The following is a 22387-nucleotide window of genomic DNA, read 5'->3' as shown; positions in this document are numbered from 1 at the left end:
CATTTCTCCAAAGATGACTTAAAAAAAGGCCAACAAGCACATGAAAAAATGCTCCACATCACTTGCCATCGCATTTACCATGTAAATACCCGACTTCAGTTTAGTCAGGATCTCAGGGTTCGGGGATTGAACCCCATGTCAGACTTTGTGTTCAGCGATGAGTCTGCTTGAGGATTCTCTCCTTCTCCCTCTCTTCCTCCCCAGCTCACTCTCTCTCTTTTTTCTCTCTCTCTCTCTCTCTCACACACACACACTCTTTAATAAATCTCTTTAAAAAAAAAAATAACTGCATCTTTTGTGTCAGTCCCTCATCCTTTTCTCCCAATGTTAGTAAGAGAGGTTCTACAAAAAAAATAAATAAGATTTTATTTATTTATTCATGAGAGACACAGGGAGAGGCAGAGACACAGGCAGAGGGAGAAGTAGGCTCCTCACAGGGAGCCCGATGTGGGACTCGATCCTGGACCCCAGGATCACGATCTGAGCTGAAGGCAGATGCTCAACCACTGAGCCACCCAGGTTCCCTGGTAATATATATTCTTGTAAAATTTCCATGGACACACGAAAAAAGTTTTATATTCTTTCATTACGAGGCACATCTCTCTCTTTCTCTCCATGGATTTGTGTGTGTATGTATAATCACACACAACACACACAGACACACACACACACATCCCATAGTACTAATTCACAGGTTCCCTTTATACTCTTCCAAACAGCATGCCATTCTTGAGAGCTGGAAACATACCAAATGCCTCGTGCCTACAAATCTAAGCTTGAGCAAACACATCTCTTTGGCTCATCTTAAATGACCGATTACCAAGTTTCTACACTGAATACCTCTCCTAAGGTAATAGCACCTCTTACAGGAAAGAGAATGAAGTATTAAGGGGATCTTAGTGAGACTCTTCTGGCCTCTGTTTCTAAGAAAGTTCACAATTTCTAAGTGGAGGTTTCCCATGCCTGACCGCTACTAACTGGGTCCCACAGGAAGCCGACTTGCTCCAACACTAGGAAGGATTGGATATTAGAAAACTATACTATGATGCAATTATGCGGTTTTAGTACTTGAAAATATCTTAAAGATCATCTGGTCTCTTTCTCTCTCTCTCTCTCTCTCTCTCTCTCTCTCTCTCACACATATTTTACTTCCTCCTCTAGACTAAAGGAATCATGCAATTTTTCTCAAGATGTTTTATCCAAAGCTCCTACAGGCCACCAATATGTATTTTACAGTGTACAACATGAAAATGTCATTTTCCCTAAATATAAGTTGTCCAATTTAGTCATCTGTTATACTTGGTAAAAAATATGTGACAAAATAGCACCATATGTGTTTAAACATAAGAAGGAATCCATCAAAATTAGGTCTAGCAAAAATAAGTATAATACATAAGGGAGGTAAATCTATGCCATAAGAAAAAATATTTTGTAAAAGTATTACAGGCATTATTTGTAAGTGTAGGGGAAAAGTAGATGGATGATACTATCTAGTTGCTAATATTTGAAACTGAGGTATCTAAATGAGCCATAGAAAATCTGTGTCTCCTCACTTGAATTGCTAAAATGCAGTATCTCAGTGGATTTATTGTAGAATTAGATTGACCTTTATACAAATCAGAATGTAATACATATGAGGAAGCTACATCAAACCCTGCAACATTTCTTCTTTGGCTTTGCGAAAGAAATTAAGCCCATATTGTTTTTAAATAATGGAAGTAAATACATGTGAGACCACAATATAATCTTAAAGAGAAAATATTTTCTCCTCAGCAAGATACATATATTAAAGTGAACTAGAGGGCAGCCAGGGGGGCTCAGTGGTTTAGCGCCACCTTCAGCCCAGGGTGTGATTCTGGAGACCCAGGATCAGGTCCCACGTCAGGCTCCCTGCATGGAGCCTGCTTCTCTGCCTGTGTCTGTGTCTGTGTCTGTGTCTCTGTGTGTGTGTGTGTGTTTCTCATGAATAAATAAATAAAATCTTTAAAAAAACAATATTAAAGTGAACTAGAATGCACAGAGAGAACCAACCCGTGAGTTAGTAAGATACAGCAAATTCTTTTGGAAACAGAATGATGACTGAAGACACTGCTGTATGTGATTGGCATCAAACATCAGCCATTATTCTATCATATCTATTTGATCAGTGAGCAAGAAGTCTCCTAATTTTCAATGAAATTGCAGACCAGTTCTTTATCAAAACTCTGATACAATATACTTGCTAAATTATAAGTCATCTCTTCAATGCCACTTTCACTGTATTGTGTAGTTTACCATGGAGGTACTTTCAGTAAACTAATCTGGTGAGCAAAGCACTGAATTTCAAAAATGTAGAAAACTATCTACAGCAGAACATAGACTTATTTTCAAAAGAAAACCATCTTAATTAAAGATGTTCATTTTTATGTTTCATAGGTAAAGGTTAAATCATGAAAACAGAATAGGTTTCCTTTTGTGATAAATACATTTTTAGATTTCTATGGACTCTTCAATATTAATGAAATATTGTTATCAAAAGATACAGATCAATAATTGAAATGATAGGGTTTTTTTCTAGTATCAGAGATGGATTGTATGTCCCCAAAACATTTTAAATTTAGCTGAAAAAAATATTAACAATAACAATAACAAAAGAAACAAACGGACAAAAAACCTACATGGCATTCCTACATACCTTACAGAGCACAGGGTTATTTTACCCCACAATCCAGTATAACTATAGTAGTCTTTAAGACCATGGCTAATTTGAGATACAGTTAATTTTTTCTCAACCACCTGGGAAAGGTAAGCAGGGTAAAACTAAGACAACTCTAATGATGATCAGTTGTAGAACCAGTGCCCCCAAATGCTCATAAAAGATGCACATAAAAAAAAAAGAGTCTGGCTGCAAGCATGATTCTTTCTCTATAGCATCAGGGGGTCATCATATGAGCCAAGCGAAAGAATCTCACAAAGATTCTCATTTAAAAACAAACATCTGGGCAAAGGACATCACTAGAGATCTAAGAATAAGGAAATCCAAAAGGCACATCAACACAACTGAACATGTTTAAATTCGTTTGTAATTAAATAAGTATAAGTAAAAAATAATAAAATATTGTTCCTTCCCTTTCAGATTAGTAAATATGAAAAGACTGATAAAAATAAAAAAAAAACTGGCATTAGAGACAGCATGAAGAATATCCATCCCACATAGTGTAAGAAAATAAGGCACCTTTTTTCTGGAAATTCTATTACTAAAAATATATCTTAAGGAGATACACGAATAAGTATAGAAAGCATTTTAAGCAAGAAAGCTCAGAGCAGCATTTTTTAATATCAGATATTTGGAATCAATCTAAATTTCTATCAATTAAGAACTATTCTGAGTTATCTAAGCTCCCTATTATAATGATCATGAATATCGATGTTGATTTGAGTCTCTGAATTTACTGTTCCCCTTATAGCCATATGCCGCTGCCCCATTTCTCAATAGTCTTTTAGTTAAGCCAGGGCATATGACTAATTATGAACAATGGGTGGTGAGCAGAGGTGATGAGTGACATGTCCATGTTGAAGTATTTAAGAAATAGTGTGTGAACATTCATCTCCTTTCTGCCCCTGACCTAGAAACTATATTTCTAAATAGCATATCTGCAAGACAAATGTTGGCTGAATCACCGAGTCACTAATCGGGAGGTAGGTACTGGAGTCACCACAGATTTTATGAGATCAAAAATCAAACAGAAGTGAGTTGTTAGGGAGATTTGGCAATTTATTAATTACCATTAATAAACGAGACTAGCCTACCCTAACAAAAGCATTTCTAGCAAAAGTGGGATACTGTTGTAAACAAAACAAAATAAAACAAAATGTATGACATTGGCTTATTCATCAAGTGAAAGGTAGTAAGAAAACTATTTCCAGAGACCAATGAGATATATTCATGTTATGAGTAGCAAAACATTTGATAAAATTGAAGACTCGATAACTTGCAAGAGACTCTATACCTAATGAGCTTGAAGCTCTGGGCCGATAACTATGATGACTGAATGAACTTAATAGAGTGTGTTAATTGCTAATTGATGGTGTTTGGCAAGCATTGGAAGAAAAGTGAGATCAAGATAGAGTTAGTAACAAGGAGGGTACTGGGAAGCAAGCCCTCAACATAAAATCCTAAAATAATTATTTTTGTCCTCGGTCTTGAAAACAGAGCTGGGGATCCTTGCTTCTGGCAATAGGATGCTAGTAATCCATGGTGGTCTGTGGTATCAGAATTAAATGATCATCTGTGACTGATTTTGAGGGTATGCCGATTCAAGTGCTTTGAGATGCTGAAGGATGCTGCATGTTTCTGTTACATAATTATTTAAAATCACTGATGAGGGAGAGATATTTCTGCACTATAGAGTTTGCAGAAAGAAAATGACAAGCTTGGGTTTTGAACATTCTGATTTCAAAGCAAAAAAAAAACAAACAACAACAACAACAAAAAACACACACACAAAAAAAAAAAACAAACAAAAATGGGTTTCCTAGAATATTAATGGACAAGTAGCACTGCTTAACTTCCAGTGAGAAGGTAGTGGTAATTACCGTAATATGACATAATGATGAAGTCATAATCTGAATATTAAAAACACTGATTATTTTGGGGGGGTTTTTAGTTTTTGACCAGTGTCTAATCAATTACAGTGTCTTTTCAAATAAAATATATGAGCAGCCTACTAAATATTACTTGCTATGGTCCGAATGTCTGTGTCTCTACAAAATTCATATGTTGATTTTTTTTTTTAAAGATTGTATTTATCTATTCATGAGAGACAGAGAGAGAGGCAGAGGGAGAAGCAGGCTTCCAGCAGGGAACCTGATGCGGGACTCGAATCCCTCAGGACCTCAGGATCACGACCTGAGCTGAAGGCCAGATGTTCAACCACTGAGCCACCCAGGTGCCCTTGTACGTTGAAATCCTAATGCCAATGTGATGATTATTAGGAGGTAGGGCCTTTGGTGACTAGGTCATGAGGCTGAAAACCTCATGAATGACATTGATGCCCTTGTAAAAGAGGCCCAAGAAATATCTTTCATTATTTCCAACATTTGAGGACACAATAAGAAGTCCACTGGAAAAAGGTCTTTACCAGAACCCAATCATCTGGCACCCTGATCTAGAATTTCCAGCCTCCAGAACCATGAGAAATAAATTTCTTTTGTTTATAAACTACCCAGATATTTTGTTAGCCCTAAAACATTACTTTATTTATATAACAGGAAAAAAACAAGAACAAAAACAACAAAACCAGGTCTGGTGACCAAACAGACTCGAGAATCACAATTGAAGTCATTGCTACTTAATTATGTATAGATTTAAGAGTTCACAGACCCAAAGTGCTTGACTGATGGAGAGGCTAGTTCCTCTTGAGGAATGACCCTGGAATGGAATGTTGAATCTCAATACTGTAAATTTTTCTCCTAGTCTTCCCATAGGTATTTACCACCATTTATTTTGGTAACTGGTACACAGGAAAGATGAGACAGTAAATGAATAAATAAATAAAGATTTTATTTATATATTCATGAGAGACACAGAGAGAGAGAGAGAGAGAGACGCAGAGACACAGGCAGAGGGAGAAGCAGGCTCCATGCCTTTAAAAATGTACTAAATACAGACTCAAAATTGGTATTTATTCTTGGAGGCCCCAAATGCCACAATAGTCTACAAGTCAAAATGAGCATATAGTGATAATTTGATAAATGGTGTTTTCATTCAAGTTTGTGTCACAGTGAGCTCAGCGGGCCCAGAGACCCGAATGCGATCACGTTCCCATTTCCTAGATGTATAGTTTAAGTAGATCTACTTACCAACCGGCAGACACTGGCTTCCTACCTCGTGCCACGTGGGCTGTCATAGGGAAGGCAGGGTCAAGCGGACTCCCTTGGAACTTCCTCTCCCTATACCTAAGGCCTAGGCAGGTTAGAGACAGGAGCCGCCAGCAGAAAGCAGGTGGATCTCGGCAAAGAGCCGCGCACTATCCTAATCTTAATCAGGTGCCTGCATCAATTTCAGCCGCTATTTTAGAAACAGCATCCTTTTGGGAGCAAATTATCAAAGCCTCTGAAGCCTGCTGTGCGCCAGTTTCTCTGCGCTCTTCTTCCAGAGTCTGGACGGAGCCATCGGGGGCCGCAGGGCAGGTGACGGGGGCAGGTCCAGGTGTGTGCCTGCCGCTGTCTGAGGCAAGTTCCCCACCTTCCTCGGGTGCCCCGGCCCCTCCCGGCCGCGCCGGACCTCGGGGGCCCTGAGGCCTCCTGGGCTGGGGCCAGGCCCCTCGCACCGCATCCCTGCTCTCTCCCGAGCAGTGCGGAGAACACCTCGCCTCGTGCCTTCTGCTCTCTCTCTCCTTTTCAAAAGGTGACTAAGGGTACAGCTGGCAGGTGGCTGATCTGCTAGAAACCCGACGTACCCAGCCTTCGGCAGGGCGGAGGCGCCTGAGCCCGAGCCCGAGCCCGAGCTGGAGCCCGAGCCCCAGCCCGAGCCCGGGTCCCCAGGGTCACGCCCCGGGCTGCGGGCGGCGCTAACCGCTGAGCCACCCGGGCTGACCCCACCCCCCCTCCCCGCGGGAATTGAACCGATTGATGTCAGTGGATATCGGCCACGATGACAAGCCTCACTTGCGCCGCTCCGAGGGCCTCCCTGGCCGTCCTCCATCCTGTCCCCGAACGGGAAGGGCGCTGCGGGGGGCTCCTCCCTCCGGGCGGGGCGAGGCCGGGGCAGGCGGGGCGGGCGACGCCCTCGCGGTCACAGCGGCCGCACGTGCTCCCGGGCAGGAGCGAGCCCAGGAGCGAGCCCCGGCGGGGCCTCGGGGGCACACAGGGTGGGGGCGGGGCCTCGGGCCTCCCGCACCTGCTCCCCCGCCAGACCTGAGCAAGCGGGCTCAGCCTGAGCCTGCGGTGCGTTCAGGTGCAGGTGCCTGGTGTGCAGCTGTGGATAGGACCACTGCTTCCCCCTCAACAGTGGGGTGGGGGCAGCCCGGGCGGCCCAGCGGTTTAGCGCCTGCCTGTGGCCCAGGGCGTGATCCTGGAGACCCTGGATCGAGTCCCACATCGGGCTCCCTGCATGGAGCCTGCTTCTCCCTCTGCCTGTGTCTCTGCCCCCCCCCCCCCGTGTGTGTCTCATGAATAAATAAAATTAAAAAAAAAATGGGGTGGGACACACACACACACACACACACGGAGAAGTCAGCTTTTACCCCACACGGTTGAGTTCTTTGGGTCCAAATTAACTCCCCACTTTTCTACCACACTGTCGTCTGCTTAGGTTTGGATCCCAGGGAAATCCTACAGAATGGGACATTTCTTCCACTACATTGATGGCATCGTGACAATTGGACCAGATGGAACAGGAAAAAGAGGTTTTCTTAGATGATTGAATAAGCCATATAGGAGCCAAATTTGAGAGAGAAATCCTATCAAAATTCGGGGGCTAATCACTTCAGTCACGTTCCTGTGATCTAGTTGTTGTGACATTCCCTCCGAAATGACTGGTAAATTATTTCATTTTCACTTTTACTGTTGAAGAATGGGTACAGTGGTTGTAACAGGTCTCTTGGAATTCTTGGGACAATGAGTACCACTTTGGAGTGCGTTTTTTTTTTTTTAAGATTTTATTAATTTATTCATGAGAGACACAGAGAAGACAGACACAGGCAGAGGGAGAAGCAGGCTCCCTGCGGGGACCCCATGTGGCACCCCATCCCAGATCCCGGGACCATGTCCTGCCCTGAGCCAAAGGCAGATGCTCAACCACTGAGCTACACAGGCATCCCTGGAGGGCACCATTCTTACTAATTTATGGAAACCCATAAGGTTAAAAGTTTTCAGAGGGACCCAGAGCAAGAGAGGAGCCTGAAGCTGGCCCAGGTTTTAATGCAAGCCAGTCTGCTATGTAAGCCTATTGACACATCAGATCTAATGATGCTTACAGTGTCTAAGAAAAATGGGAATATTATAAACAGTTCTGGCAATTTCCAATAGTAGAAATTCAGTGCAGATACACAGGTATTAGGAATGGATGCATTACTTCATGGTTCTCTTACATAGAAAAAAAAAAATTGTTTTTGACAACCACTCTTGCATAGTCTCTCATGCTACATCTGTTTCTTCATGGAAAATTCCATTGACAAGTTGACTGAGGAGGAAAAAAAACCTCAGACTTTTATAGATGGTTCTGCACTATATTTCTGGAACCAACAGGGAGTGGCTCTCTGCAGCGTCACTGTTCTATTCAGGAATATTCTTGAAAAATAGGACAAGAGAAGAATTATGGACCATACATTTTCCAGTTTATCTGGACCAAGAGATAGCTCCTGATGGATTGGCAGTGGCTAATGGTTTGACTGGATCATCAGGGACATGGAAACAACTGGAATATTGGTAAGGAGAAGATCTGGAGATGTTCAAATGAACTTTTGCAGTGTGCAAAGAGTATGAAGATCTTTGTATCCATGTTAATGTTCATCAGTGGGCATTCACTGCAAAAGACAGTTTCAAATATCAGATGGAAAGGACATGATGTTCTATTCCTGTCAATCTTATCCATGGATTCATAAAGAAGTGTCCATGAGACTACAATGGACAGGTCAAAATATAAACTTCCACTCATCCGATCCTTTTATTGCTACTCTTGGGTACTTAATCTGTCAACATCAGAGACCAAAACTGACCGTTCCCCCTTGAGTGTGGCTGGATGACTGGCCAGATAGCTTGCAGGTGATTTACATTGACTTTGCTATTTGATGTTGAAGTTACGATTTCCAACAATAGGGGAAACTTAAAGTAGAAGGACACTTTAAAGTAAGAGGTTGGAAGAAAGAAGTGCTCCATTTTAAGTGCTCTCCACTCCTGTCAGCATCATGCCAACCATGGTTCTTCATCTTAGAAACAATAATTCCCAGTCCCGGATTTCTTCTGGAATTCCCAGGACCAGCTTGATCACAATCCATCAGATACACCAGCAGCGACCAGAGTGGCACCTTGTCAGAGGTGTCAGGCCCCTTCTTCATGTTTCTGTAACTCATGATATCTACCTTCAGCTTTTTCCCATTGGCCCCAACCTAGAAGTGATGGCTTCCTCCCACAATTATTATCTCTGTGGTATGTCAGTATTCCCTTTTGGTTTTTCAGTCCCCTCAACACCTTTTTTAACCAATTCCCAAAGTAGTGAAATCCCATCTCTCTACCAACAAGCAAACACACGTTGGAGAAAGCTTATGTATGTAATACATATGGAAAAACCTGCCAGCAGTCAGTCTTCCATTTTTATGACATATGGAGAAACTCTATGACTGTAATAATTCATTTGAACACATATGTCACTTTATATAAGAGACCACACCGAGGGAAGAAAAGTGATATAAGCACTAAATGTGGGAATGCCTTCGGCAGAAAGTTCCATGTCACTATTTATCAGAACACTCATACCAACTATCTTTAGACCTATGAGACTGGTATTGGTTTCTCGAATGTCACAATTTGAAAGACCCAACTTGATCCTCTCTGAGCCATATCTCTCTGAGTTCAGAACCAAAAGGACCCACCCAAAGCCTACTGCATCCTTGCTTAAACATGCTCCTTGTACCACAGATCTTACAACTTCCTGTCCAAATAGCTTTGGGACCATTTTGAAGGCCTTCATGAGCCTGTTCCTCAGGTTTGTCCTCAGTTGATCACAAAGTGTGTAATACCTTGGCCTGTATGATGCGCAAGAGGTGGGTATCAGAGGGAGCTTAGTTGTCCACAGTGAAGTACCACACACACCCATAAGATGCCTCTCACAGTACAGATGATCCATGAGAAGAGAGGGGATGGTAGCTTCCAAGCTCAGGGAAATTCACTCGTATCTGTGACAATGCCTATGAATTCAAGAACCAAAATGCAAGCACTCATGAACTAAAGAGAACTAAAATAAGAATGAAATGTTATGAACACTTGAAAGCGTGATTGTGTTCAACAATAAGTCAAAACTTATTATATATCAAGAATTCATACTCAGGGAAAATCTTATCAAATATGATATTATGGGGAAATAAAGCTTTTAGATATAATCTTATATTATAAATCATTTTTCAGATGTGATACTAAACATTTTATACAAAAGATTACAGAAAAAACCCAAAAGATTACAGAATATTTTTTATTAATAAGTTCAGTCACTGTGGAATAGACCTATTCAAAGCTATTCAAAAAGCAATTGAATAATTTTAATAATCAGACAATATAAATTAAGCATATCTACAAACTTTCCCTGAGATAGAAAGGATTTGTCTAAAAATGTAGAAATACTGGACTTTCTTGTTAATCCAACATAACCATGACCATAAAATTAATATAGTAAATAATACCATAACTACAGTACATTTATCAATGTTTTCTACCTTAATACCACCAGTATGGCATAATTCACATGGAAATACAATAACCCTTTAGAAGTTTAAACTATCATTCCACAAACCTTTTATCCTATTATGTCTTGGAATATATAAATAGCCTTTGACATTTGTAACTGGATTGTCCTTCCAATATAAAGCTATTATTTTGGTTAAGTTGCTAAAAAGGACTGTGTGAAAAATACTCGGTAAAACATATGAGCAGATTGCAAAATTTCAGGGCTTAAATTAGGTTAAGGGCATTGTCAGGAAGTGAATATTTTCATGTTAAGGTTTTTGAAACAGATTTTATTGCAACTTACATTAAGGAAAAGCCTTGAAAGTGCAAAGATAACTGAATAAATGATACACCTCAGGGAGGATTTGAGATTTACCTCCCCAGAGGAATGTGTTAGTTGTCAAAGGGGAATGGACCTGGGGCCACAGAGATATTATGTGGGTTGTAAACTGAGAGACGCCTGCCCAATCCCATTCTCACACCTCCAGATATTTCCATACATTCCACAGGGTAAGAACCAAAGAGGTTTTGCCTTCTCTTTCCAAGGAAAATTTGTTTACACAAGGGAATAAATGTTACTCTCCATCTCTCAGGAGGAGAAGAGAAACAGCCGTTCTCCTATATAGATGCTCAGATTCGTATTTTGGGGGGTTCCTCACTTAGAGTAGAGAACCAGGCACACACAAAGTCACATCTATCTGGCTTTCATCACATGACCCAAGAAAGGGCATAAAATTGAGACAAAATGAACGAATGCAGTTATTACTATGAGTAATAAGGTATCCCTGCCTCAGAAGCCTTATGCCTATTTTTAGAATAATGTAAATAAATATAAATATTGAAACTTAATAGGTATGACCTTCCTACTTTATACTTTCATATTATATACCGTTAATTGAGAAAGACTTTTGAAGGCAAGAAAGGACTGAAATGAAATAGATGGAATACCTAGAGAATTATAGATGAGGTTACTGGCACATAGAAATGAGAATAATCGGAAAGATAGGAAGCCTTTTAAGATTATGAGAGAGTCGCACTGCCAAAAAAACCATAAATCTTTGCCTTTAAAAGTCTATAATTGTTCGACGCTTAAAACAACCCTTGACTCCACGGTTCTCCAAGGTCAGAAATTAGACTGATAAAACTAGGCAGCCACCAAAAAGAACAAAACCTAAGACCCATTTTAAATGTACCCAAGAAGGATAGAAAGGAGAAACAACAACAACAACAACAACAACAACAACAACAACTCTTCATGGTGAATGGAGCCTGAACCCTCAGACTCAAGAACAGCTTTGGAGCCTAATCACCAGAATCCCCACATTCTTAGGGTAAAGGATTAAATAGTATGTACTTGCCAGCAGAATTCTAGGATTTCTCTAGACCAGTGAAATTTGGTGCCTAGAAGTGAAGCAGAAACATTAACTGGTCACCAAATATCCATGTGCTCCCCTACTTTCCCTAACCTCTTTGCAGTTAAAAGAAGTTGTGTTAGGAGTTTTAGCCAATAGACTGTGAGCAAAAGTGACGTGAGTCACTCTGGTGCAGAAGCATTGAGATACAGTTTTCTCTTCCCTGTAATGGTTACCTGAAAGCTAGGTGGTATTTCTACATAATACAAGCCACCTGGAACCCACAGCTTATAAGGAAGCTCCCCAGGAGGACCACTGGACTCACTGCCGATTTTGAGTGAGTGAGAAATAATTTTCATCTTCTTAAACTACTGAAATTTGGAGGGTTTTGTTAGTACGTATTGTCTATCCCTGCAGCTCAATCAGGGGTGATTTTGCCCCTCATAGGGACGTTTGGCCATGTCTGCAGGCATTTTTGGTTGTCACAACTGGGAAGGGAAAGCCACTAGGATCTAGTGGGTAAAGGCCAAGGATGCTGCTAAACATCCTGTAATGCACAGTACAGCCTTCCGTAAGAGAACTGTTTGGCCAAAAATGTTAATAGTGTCAACTGTTAAGGAACCCTGGCCAAGCTTAACCTGATCCATACAACATTTAAATGGTCCATGACATATCCTTAAGTGAAGAAAATCAGATTTACTCTGATCATCTTTATGCAGCATTTTGAAATTGTGCGAATCTTCCTGTATCCACCTGTGCCTGTAATCTATTCTTTCCACACTCTCCAGAGTGATCTTTTAAAAAAATGTAAAGCAGATCACATCACTTCCCTGCTCGAAACCTCAAGGGCTTCAGTCACACTCATAATAAAAACTCTATTCTGTACCTTGGCCTATGAGGTATCTGCCCTCCTACTGATCCAATGTCATTGCCATCCTTTCAATCTACCTTCACAAGGCTTTATACAGTGCTTCTAACTTGCCGAGTACATTCCTGCTGTGGAGAGTTGAGGGCTCCGCTCCTAAGTGTCCTCCCTAGAGAGGCTTTCCCTGATTAGATCCCACCTGCAGTCAATCCTTATGCCCTTTATCTTGCTTCATTTTCCCTCACAGAACTTAGGCTTAGCTGAAATTTTGCTGGGTATTTCTTTGTTTGCAAATCTCCTGCACCAAAATTAGCTGCACAAATAGAGGTTTAATATTTTCTCCACGTCTCTGGGGCTACAATCATGGCTTGATTTTAGTAAGTACACAATAAATACTTGTTGAATAAATAACTAAATGGATATAAATGTTTTGAGGGATACCAGGAACTATGAAAAATGTTAATATTGTTTACCTTTGGGTTGTACAATTTCAAAGGAATTTCACTTTCTTACAATTTTATTCATTGTCTCATTTTCTACCTCTAATACTTTATAAACCAATTTTTATTTTACTAATGTGACTGTCACATGTAAGAGGGTTGAGTTTTGGAGGCAATTTCGTTATCATATCCATGAAGAGAGGAATTATGTAATAAATCTGGTTTGTTATATACTCTCTTGAAATCAAGTGGAATAGTGCAGATTCCCCTAGTTTTATATTTTAATAAAGACTTTTCTTCTGCTGGATATTAAGTACATGTAAGGAAATATAAGAGTAAGAAAAATTTCCCTAATACTTCAAAGGATTTCAACTCAAAGTAACAGGATCAGGTTAAAGGAGAGTTCCACAAATAACATTTGGCTATAAAATAATAAGGCTCCTACTCAATCTCAACCTTCAGAACAGCTCTTAGAAACTAAGTACACTCCTATATTCATCACTGATGGGCTCTCAGTGAACTGCAAAACAATGATAAAGAAAATATGAATTTGTTCTAATGAGAAACTCCAGATACATCCACATTTGAGATAATTAAAAAATAATGGACACTGAGTATTGAGAAAAATATTAATCTTCACTAATGAATGAGACCATATTCTAATGTTATAATTAAAATGTCTGTAGTTTCTTTTGGAGATGATGAGCATCAACAAAATAGAAAAATTTAAGATGGGCTTATGAAAGTCTAATCTAAGTGTATCTCTGAATAAAAATCTATAGTGCATATGGGGAGTGAACAAAAAAGAACAAGCTTTCTTAATATACTAGAAAGAAAATTTTTCAAGGGGTTAAAACCAACATTGAAATTAAAATGTTTCCTTATAATCAGTTTTAATAAAAATGATATCTTTGTTTAAAAGATTTATTTACTTATTTGCAAGAGAGAGAGAGAGAAAGAGTGAACCTGTGGTGTGAGGGGAGGGACGGAGGGAGAAAGTCTCATACTCCGTGCTGATGTGGGGGTTGATCTCAGGGTTGTGAGATCTCAGGTTGTGACCTGAGCTGAAGCCAAGAGTCAGATGTTTACCTGACTGAGCCGCCTCAATAAAAATCATATTCAAACAAATAATTTAACAATGAAAACCTTTCAACTAGTATTCTTTAAGTATCTCAATCAGTGCATTTATTTTTTCACTATGTCCAATAGGAGAGGAAAATACAAATGGCCAAACTGGAAAGCACTTCAAATTTAAAAAACTAGATACTGATAAAAAAAATTGATACAAAACTTTGGATAAATGCTATCCATATTGGCACACCTATTTGACTTGTGTCTTAAAGAATAGGGCTGACTAAAATACTGAGTCATAAAAAAAAAAAAACAACCACATGTATCTTAAAAAGATAAAATGCCTATTCATATAAATGGTCATTCAATCAAAATAGTGCAAAAAATATTGAGATGTTATATCCAAGTATTTGGAGGGTGGATAATGAAATCAAGAGCAATAATCCATAATGTGGCAAAGTTATATTTACTAGATATTCTTTTACTTAATAGCATTATCCAGTTGAAGAATGTGACTGGAACAGAATACAATAGATATTTTATATTAAGGTTTTATTAACCATTTTTGAAATGATACTCTTGATATTTGACTTCCAAAATTAATGCAAATTGGTTTGGATATGAACATGATCCTGTAGACAGGAAATGGATTTTTATATTAAGCAAAAGTTAACCATAAATTAACATTAATGGAGTCCATTGAATATGGCTCCAATTAGCTAACATAGTAGTGAACGTATGCATTGGAAGGCACTGAATTTAATGGTAAATAAAGTATTTAATTGACTACTTACTAACAGGTAAAAAAAATGAGCTTTAATTACATTTGCTGATTACGTGAGATTGGAAGAGTAGTGAAAAATGACAAAGTGTGCTGGGTTTCAGCAGGAATGAGATTTTAGGTGTGGGGGACAGGTGCTTTAGACACATGTTACTTAGAATCCCATCTCAATGAGTTGATATTTGAGTGTTTTGTTTATTTATGTTGTTTCTCCTAAAGCAGTGACTTTCTTTGCCTGAGAAAAGCAGCAACAACAAAAGAGTGGGCAGATTTAGGGATTCATGGCTGTTTTTAATTCCATATTTTATAAATTCACGAAAATTATTTTAACCTGGAAGCTTCTGGACAGACTTTGAGAATGGTCAAAGAGGATAACCATAAAAATATGAAATTATAATTTGATAATTTATTAATTCTATACATAGTCAATGTGCTCTTCATCTGTGCCAAGCGTTATTCTAAGACTTTAGAGTGTGAATAAAAAAAAGATTAATTTTTGCCCGTGTGAAATTTACATTGTAGCAGAATTACTTCCTTCCAGATTTCTTTCCTTCCCTCAATGACGCTATACAGGCTTTTAGATGAAAGCAAAGTAGCCGTTCTCCATGCTGTCAGATAGGAGAGTGGAGGAATAAACTCAGCATTTATGTAATACCTACTGGTTTTCTGTGCTGCATCTGGGGGCTACAGAGATGAAAAGCACCTATAACTACTGGGAAAGTATTTAGGGGCAAAAAAATTGAGAGGTACTACCTGAGACTCGTTGAAACTTATGAGACAGATAGAGAGAGGCCTGGCAGGAGGGAATAGTGTGTGAAAAGACACCAAGGCATGAGAGATGTGACATAGTTTATGAATGTAAGGAATGGCAAGAGATGAAGGTACACGACGGCCAGATCATAATGAACCATGTATATCAGGCAAATAGGTTTAAAGTACGACCAAAAGGGACTCACTGAAGGATTTGTAACTGGGAAGTATGATCACATGAGTGTAAGGCCCATGCTAGGAAGAAGAAAATGAGCCTAGGTACAGGGAAACTGATGAATCTATTGCCATAGCCCTGGAGACAGATGAAAACCCGTACTATCTAAAATGGGAGCTCCTACTCACATGTACCTATTAATGTAAAGTGAAATTAATTCAAGTTAAGTAGAATTCCAAATTCAGGTCCTTAATCATCCTAACCATGTCTGAAATAGCATTTAGCTCAGAATATTCCCATCACCTACATACATTCTATGGAAGCACTGGGTACCTAATCCTGGACAAGAGTCACCTCCTCTGGGGAAGAAATGAGATCAGACGGATGGAAGAAAGGTGGACCCTTCAATGAAAGAAACTTTAGATTATTCAGTGTATCTCTAAGTTTTTATTTTTTTACACCAAGAATGTAACCATGTGCCACTTGTGAAAGCTGAAAAAAAAAATCAAGTCCTAAACTTGCTAGTTATTGAGAGGATGAAAAGGAAGGAACAGGTAGAGATGTAGACTAAATCTCTCTCCAAGTTTTATTGCCTATTTCTAATGCTCCCTATTTGACCTTGGCCAGAATTTAGGGAATAAACTCTGAAATGTCAAATACTTACTAGTATTTAATGAAGAATATTTACATTTAATAATAAAACTATTTGAGGTTATATGATACTGAATTTATATTTATTACTCTTATTACTATTATTACTTACAGGGGAAAAAATCAACACTCAAAGGCATGAAATTACATGGACCATGAACTATACATGAAGAAGATTTGGATAGAAGACAGAAGACTTTCTTTTTGGTCAGGCATTTCATCCACCTAGAAAGACTGTTGAGGTCTGAGTAGAAGACTAGTAGAGGTAGTTTTGCCATTGGAGAAAGACAGATATGCAACGCTATGTAGCAGTGATCAACTGAGCAGGGTCACATTGTACACAGAGGTTGACCTTTCCATGGCTATGGGAGAGAACATTGGTTATGAGCCTGGTGCAGGATTAGAGTAGAAATGTTTGGCAGATACAATGATTGGCCTTTTCTGGTATTTTAACATTTAAAGGCTACAGATCAAACATAGGAAAAAAAGAGAGAGAAAATCAGATAAATCACCTCCTTTGAAATAAGGAAAGGAAGAAGAAAAATTGAAGACAGAAATATCTTTTCACATCTAAACAATCCTTGCTACTAGATTTTCAATGAAACTAAGCCTATGGGTCTCAGTAAATGGTGGAGGAAGTGAGGTTTTATTCCTAGTCACTGTTATTAGTTTTATTCCTTTACTTCTACCCATACCTATTTCTATCTTATATAATTTAGGGAGAGAAAAAGATAATTCCTGTAGTAGGCTGCAGTCTTTTAGAATGTGTCCTTTGTTTCTTGCTAAGAGGAAATCAAATGCAAAGAAGAAAGTTTCCCAAGTTACTAGCTCAACATAAGTGAATGGAAAAAAAAAAATAGAAGCTTTTCCTTCAAGTGCCTAACATTTATAAGCAGAAGGATGAATTAACAGAATGACAGGTGTTGGGAAATGACAAAGGAAACAGATTACTGATGGGAATCAAATTACTTAGTCTTCAGTTACATTCCAGGCATAAATAAAGTAAAACAATTAATCTCTTATTTCTGCCACCTGTAAATCTGCCAGGCATTGCATGCTCAATAGCATTAATGAATTGCAGTGGAAAGACAGGGCCTAATTTTTCTCTACTCTATAACTCCAAAACCACCATATTTGACAGCTGGAATCATCTGCTGTAATGTCTGTATGCCAGTCCACGAGAATGGCTTATATCCTGAAGAGTTCTCTCAATTTCACTGAAAGGGGGTAGAATGCTTTAACATTCATCATTATGGAAGAGGAAGAGGACATGATCTCACGCCCTTAAACTGTAAGCACTAAGATGTGGCTTATTTCTGGATTGTAGGGCAAGAGTAAGGATGCTCCCATCCTTAGTGAGGATGAATTGGAAAAACCTATCCTCTATCTTCTGCTGTTTCTGTTTGTTAAAAAGTCAGTAAATATAATGATTTCCTATTACCATTTTGGCATTTGGAAAAAAAATAAAATGAAGAAACAAACGACTATTATTTGTGGCATATGCCACTAAATTTTCATATTTTTTCTGGATCTCTTAACCATGATTACACAATTAGGCTTTTAGAAATATGTCTTCATATTGACAGATGGAAAAACCTGAGTAGGCACTAGAACATGAGAGAAATCCTAAAACGATTACACTCCTGTCATTATAAATTAGCTTGGAAGAGTCTGATTGCAGACCTATGCAACAATTCCTACCCTAAAACCATCCTGTATCCAAGGACATTCATCCAATTTCCAGGGAAAGCTTGTGGTATTTTCCTTGTTCCTGATACCTGACACAAATTTCACCCTCTATGTAGTTTTCTCTGATACATGCCTGGCCCCACTAAGTCATTGGGCATATGTGTGACCATCCCCATCCTTCCTTATTCTGAGGTTCTATGGAAATGCATTGGTAGAAGACCTCATGTAGATTCTGTTAAACCACAGACTTCCCCAATTTTTATAAGAAAAATTGGTTCTTTCTAACACAAGCATTATTTTCTTTTCAACACATATAACTCAAATGCAAAGACTCTTCTTGTTTATTTGTTTGGTATTTTCTCCCTCAAGACTGTCACACAGCACATTTGTTTCTTTTTAGGTCATACTTTTTTTGAGTGATTTAACAGTTAACCATAAGTCTTGTCATGACTACTGCAAGCAATTGGATTTTGTGTGATTTTTAATGAAGCCTTGTATTGTGATGTTGCAGTTTCACTTTTGGCTTGTGGTGATAACTTATTTGCAAAACACAATGAGGAGAAAGAGAGAGATGAAAGCTCTGGGGTCATTCTGGCTTATTCTTATGTTTAAATATGTTCTCAGCAGTTGTATCCTCTGTATCCCCCATAAAATAACTGAAAGCTGAATATTGCCTAGATATAAGAAAATGTGAATTGATTATGGCTTCTTAGAAATTCCATACCCCATAGAGCTGCCAGTAGTGTTTTCATCTCTTTAAAAATGTTTCCACTTTGATTCCTTTTTTCCCCTTTAGAATCAAGCTTTGTAGTTAATTGCTGATAACATCCTTTTTTTATTTAGTCTTATATTGAGCAATCAAGTTTGCTTTCTTCTCTATCTAGTTTCCAAAAATCTTGGCTATTTTAAGGATTTTTCCCCCTGAGGTTAGCGACTTTCCTACAGCTAACAACAAATGCATTAAATATCCATCCCAAGAAAAACAGCAATCTGAGTTTAAAAAAAAAAAAAAAAAACTTTCAAAAATATGTTCTCAAACTGAGTTTTGTAATTACGACTCTGGAGAATAACTTAAACTGTTTAAATCATCCAGGACACTTTCTCTAGGCATTTACACATTTTAAGATGCTGACTAAGACAATCTGAACACAGAAGCAATGGGTAGTTATAGCCTCCGCTTGATCTAGGACAGCTGTGTCCAACTTCACCCATTTCTAACATATCCTCTACTTACATCCAAAGTCTTTTTAAAAAAATCAAAATAAATACTGTATATTGATCTCAAAAGCTATATAAAATATATAGGCTAGGGGCCAGGGAGAGAGGCATAGGTATCTGCTAGTACAGCCTGATATTGAACTTGTCAATTGTGACCTTCAGGTTTTAAGGGAATAACCAAAGAATAGGAGAGGGAATGCTGGAGAGGGAATGCAGATTTGGCTATGCGCCAATGGCCCAGGGTGTCCAGGGTGCCAATGAGTGAATTGGCCTAAGTGTTGGCAGATCTAAAAGGTGGAGTAAGGTTAAAAGTGGCTGAACAGTAAAGCTCATGGCAGAATCAGCTGGCCAACAGGCAGTGTCATGTTGCATTTATTCTTCCCTTTTATAATCTCTATCTTGTCTTTAATCTCTAGCCCATCACGTCTAGCCTTCTCCCTCATGTCCCCCCAAAATTATTAAATTGAAAAAAAAAAAACAAAAACAAAATGAAGACACATAAACAAGGGGAACATTTGATTCAACAGAAGAACTAAGCAGACAACAAAATCCCGTATTTTTTCTAAAGAACTATGAAAATACTCAAAGCATCTCTAGCTCTTTAAAGTAAAAGTGCAGGCCCTCAGAGAGATGGGAGCTTTACAGCAGACATTGAAAAAAACAAGCAAAGAACACATCCACTGCCTCAGAGATCATTTTCACACTTTAGCTGGTTTAAGCAATCTTAGGAAAAAAGTAATACTTTTATTTTTCTACTGTGCTCATTTCTCTACCTTTTTAAACAGTTTTTAAGGGCAATATAAGTGATTGTGTCATTGTTTTCACAATTGCTACTAGAAGTATATTGGGATTTGGAAAAGCATCTCAGGTATAGACAAACTTGTCCAGTTGTTTTTGGTCTTTTGGACCTTGCTTCCCCTAATTTTTAAACCATTTACCCATTGTGTGTTACTTACTCACCAGCCCTCCGTTGGTGCCAGCATATTCATCCTTTCTCCTCATTTCCCTGTCAGGGAAATATTTGAGTTACATTTATGAAAAAAAAAAACAGAAATTGATTATTTCTTGGTTTTTATATTCCTAAAATGTTGACATTTGAAGAGTCCAATCCATAAGCTAAATGAATAATGCTTAGATGGCATATTTTTAAGGGCCAATGGAAATAAGGCAGATGGATTCCTCCGGAAACAAGCCATTGTAGGTTGTATTACCACTTTTGATTGTTAGGGAGACATTTCTTGAGGTTGGCAAGGTCAGATGAGATTGATTAAAGTTTAGTGATTTCACTATTTTCTTATTTGTAGGTGGCAGAGCATTAAACAAATATTCTTACTCATACCTAATGATCAAAGGAGCCAATTTCTAAATTTGTTCTCTTGAAAAGGGAGTCCTAGAACATTCTTAAGAAAAAGTTGCAGACTTCAAAGCTTTATAAGACATATATCATTAAAAAAAAACTTAAGAATGAAAATCCATTCAGCAATCAAAAGCAACATTCTATTTCTCAATCTATTGTCTGGAAATCTTTAAGATCGGAGACAATCAATATGCATCTTCCTGTCAGTTTTAGAAAGCATGCTTCTAAGGCATAGAAAACTTAGTCGAGATAAAACGATGTCCACAGAAGCAAATGTGCCCACTTGTTTTTTTTTTAATATAATAATATAACAAGCTGAGTATCTTCAGATTAGAGACTTGAAGTTTTAAATCTATCTCATTGTTAAAGTTACTCATGCCTCAAGAAATTTCACTGCAATGTTCTTTGAAGAGATTTTCTAAATTTAGAATATAATCTCTTTCACTAGAATGTCTTGCAAAACCTTATTATGACCATTGAAATGTAAAAGGAAAATGTAAGGCGAAAGACTCCTATGAAAACACTCTTGATAGGTCATGAACATATTACACATATTTTCAAGTGTGTTCAACAATTTGGAGTTTTTCAACAATCTATGATACTGGAATTACATCCTTTAGGCATTTCTCCTTTGCCAGCTGGTACAATGCTAGACTGTCCATTTGCGGCTGCCAGAGAGATATTTCAAGGTGCTAGCCCTAGAAAGACACTCCATGTCTAGGTCCTGATCTTCTTTATTATTTAGCAAGGGGGCCCAGTGGTGTGCAAAAACCAGTTCCAGCCATATTCTCAGTGTGGAAGATTATTTCTGTCATATAATTCCAGCCATCTTCTCAGGCAGCTGTCTTCCCAGTTGGTGGGCCAGTTCTATGTAGCATATCCATTCCAAATCCTCTGACAAGTTTCTTCGCCTCAGCACACTGGATGTTCTGTGTTAGCCATACCCTCTTTGAAGAGATCTGGACTTACTCTCAAGAAGAACTTCTAAGTTCTCTGTTCTTTTATTCTGTTTCCTGACTGGACTCTTAACTGTTATACTAAAATTCTACTTTTGAAATAGCTTATTATCATGTCATAGAAAAGGGAAAACTGCCTCCCATTCTACATTAAAGAAATTATATGCTCATGGAATCATATGATCATTAATTATCTTAATAAATAGGAAATACACTAGCAAGTCATTAAAAAGCACTGAGAGAAAAGTTGTATTATGATAGACTAATAGTATTACTAAAAATAACATATATATTTGAGATTATTATATTTTATTACTATGGCTTGGAGCATAATATTATTTTTAAAAGTGACTTCTTATGAGAAGATTATATTCCCTTTTCTGAAATAACTATAAATTATATAATGGTTACTATATAAAGTGATTACAAAGTATTATAGTTTATAGCAGGCTAAAGTAAGAATAGGCATGTGAGAGGCTCAGTTTCATCAGCTCTGTGGCAAGAATCATAATATTTAGCTCTCAGGCCATTTCAAGTGATTATGATAGTGACTGTTAAGGCATGTAGTGCAACACCTACAATATAAGAGACAATAAAAGGACTGAATGATACATGTGAGAGAAGGTCCTTTAAAATTTCAAGTTGCTTTATTAGTGAGTGGCA

At 38.3% G+C, this 22387-nt stretch overlaps 1 long non-coding RNA gene across 1 annotated transcript in view; it reads left to right on the top strand.

The window, feature by feature from the left end:
* The window catches only part of LOC112670892 (uncharacterized), a 43792-nt gene extending 26411 nt beyond the window's left edge, over positions 1-17381 (top strand). The window contains exon 4 of the long non-coding RNA XR_003143278.3: positions 16619-17381. This is a non-coding gene — a long non-coding RNA (uncharacterized LOC112670892). The remainder of the gene's footprint in view (positions 1-16618) is intronic.
* Positions 17382-22387: the final 5006 nt, after the last annotated feature.

The sequence above is a fragment of the Canis lupus genome, chromosome 14 (assembly GCF_003254725.2).
Source record: "Canis lupus dingo isolate Sandy chromosome 14, ASM325472v2, whole genome shotgun sequence".
NCBI lineage: Eukaryota > Metazoa > Chordata > Mammalia > Carnivora > Canidae > Canis > Canis lupus.
The sequence above is the reverse complement of the archived record's forward strand: the minus strand, read 5'-3'. Positions and strand labels throughout refer to the sequence as shown.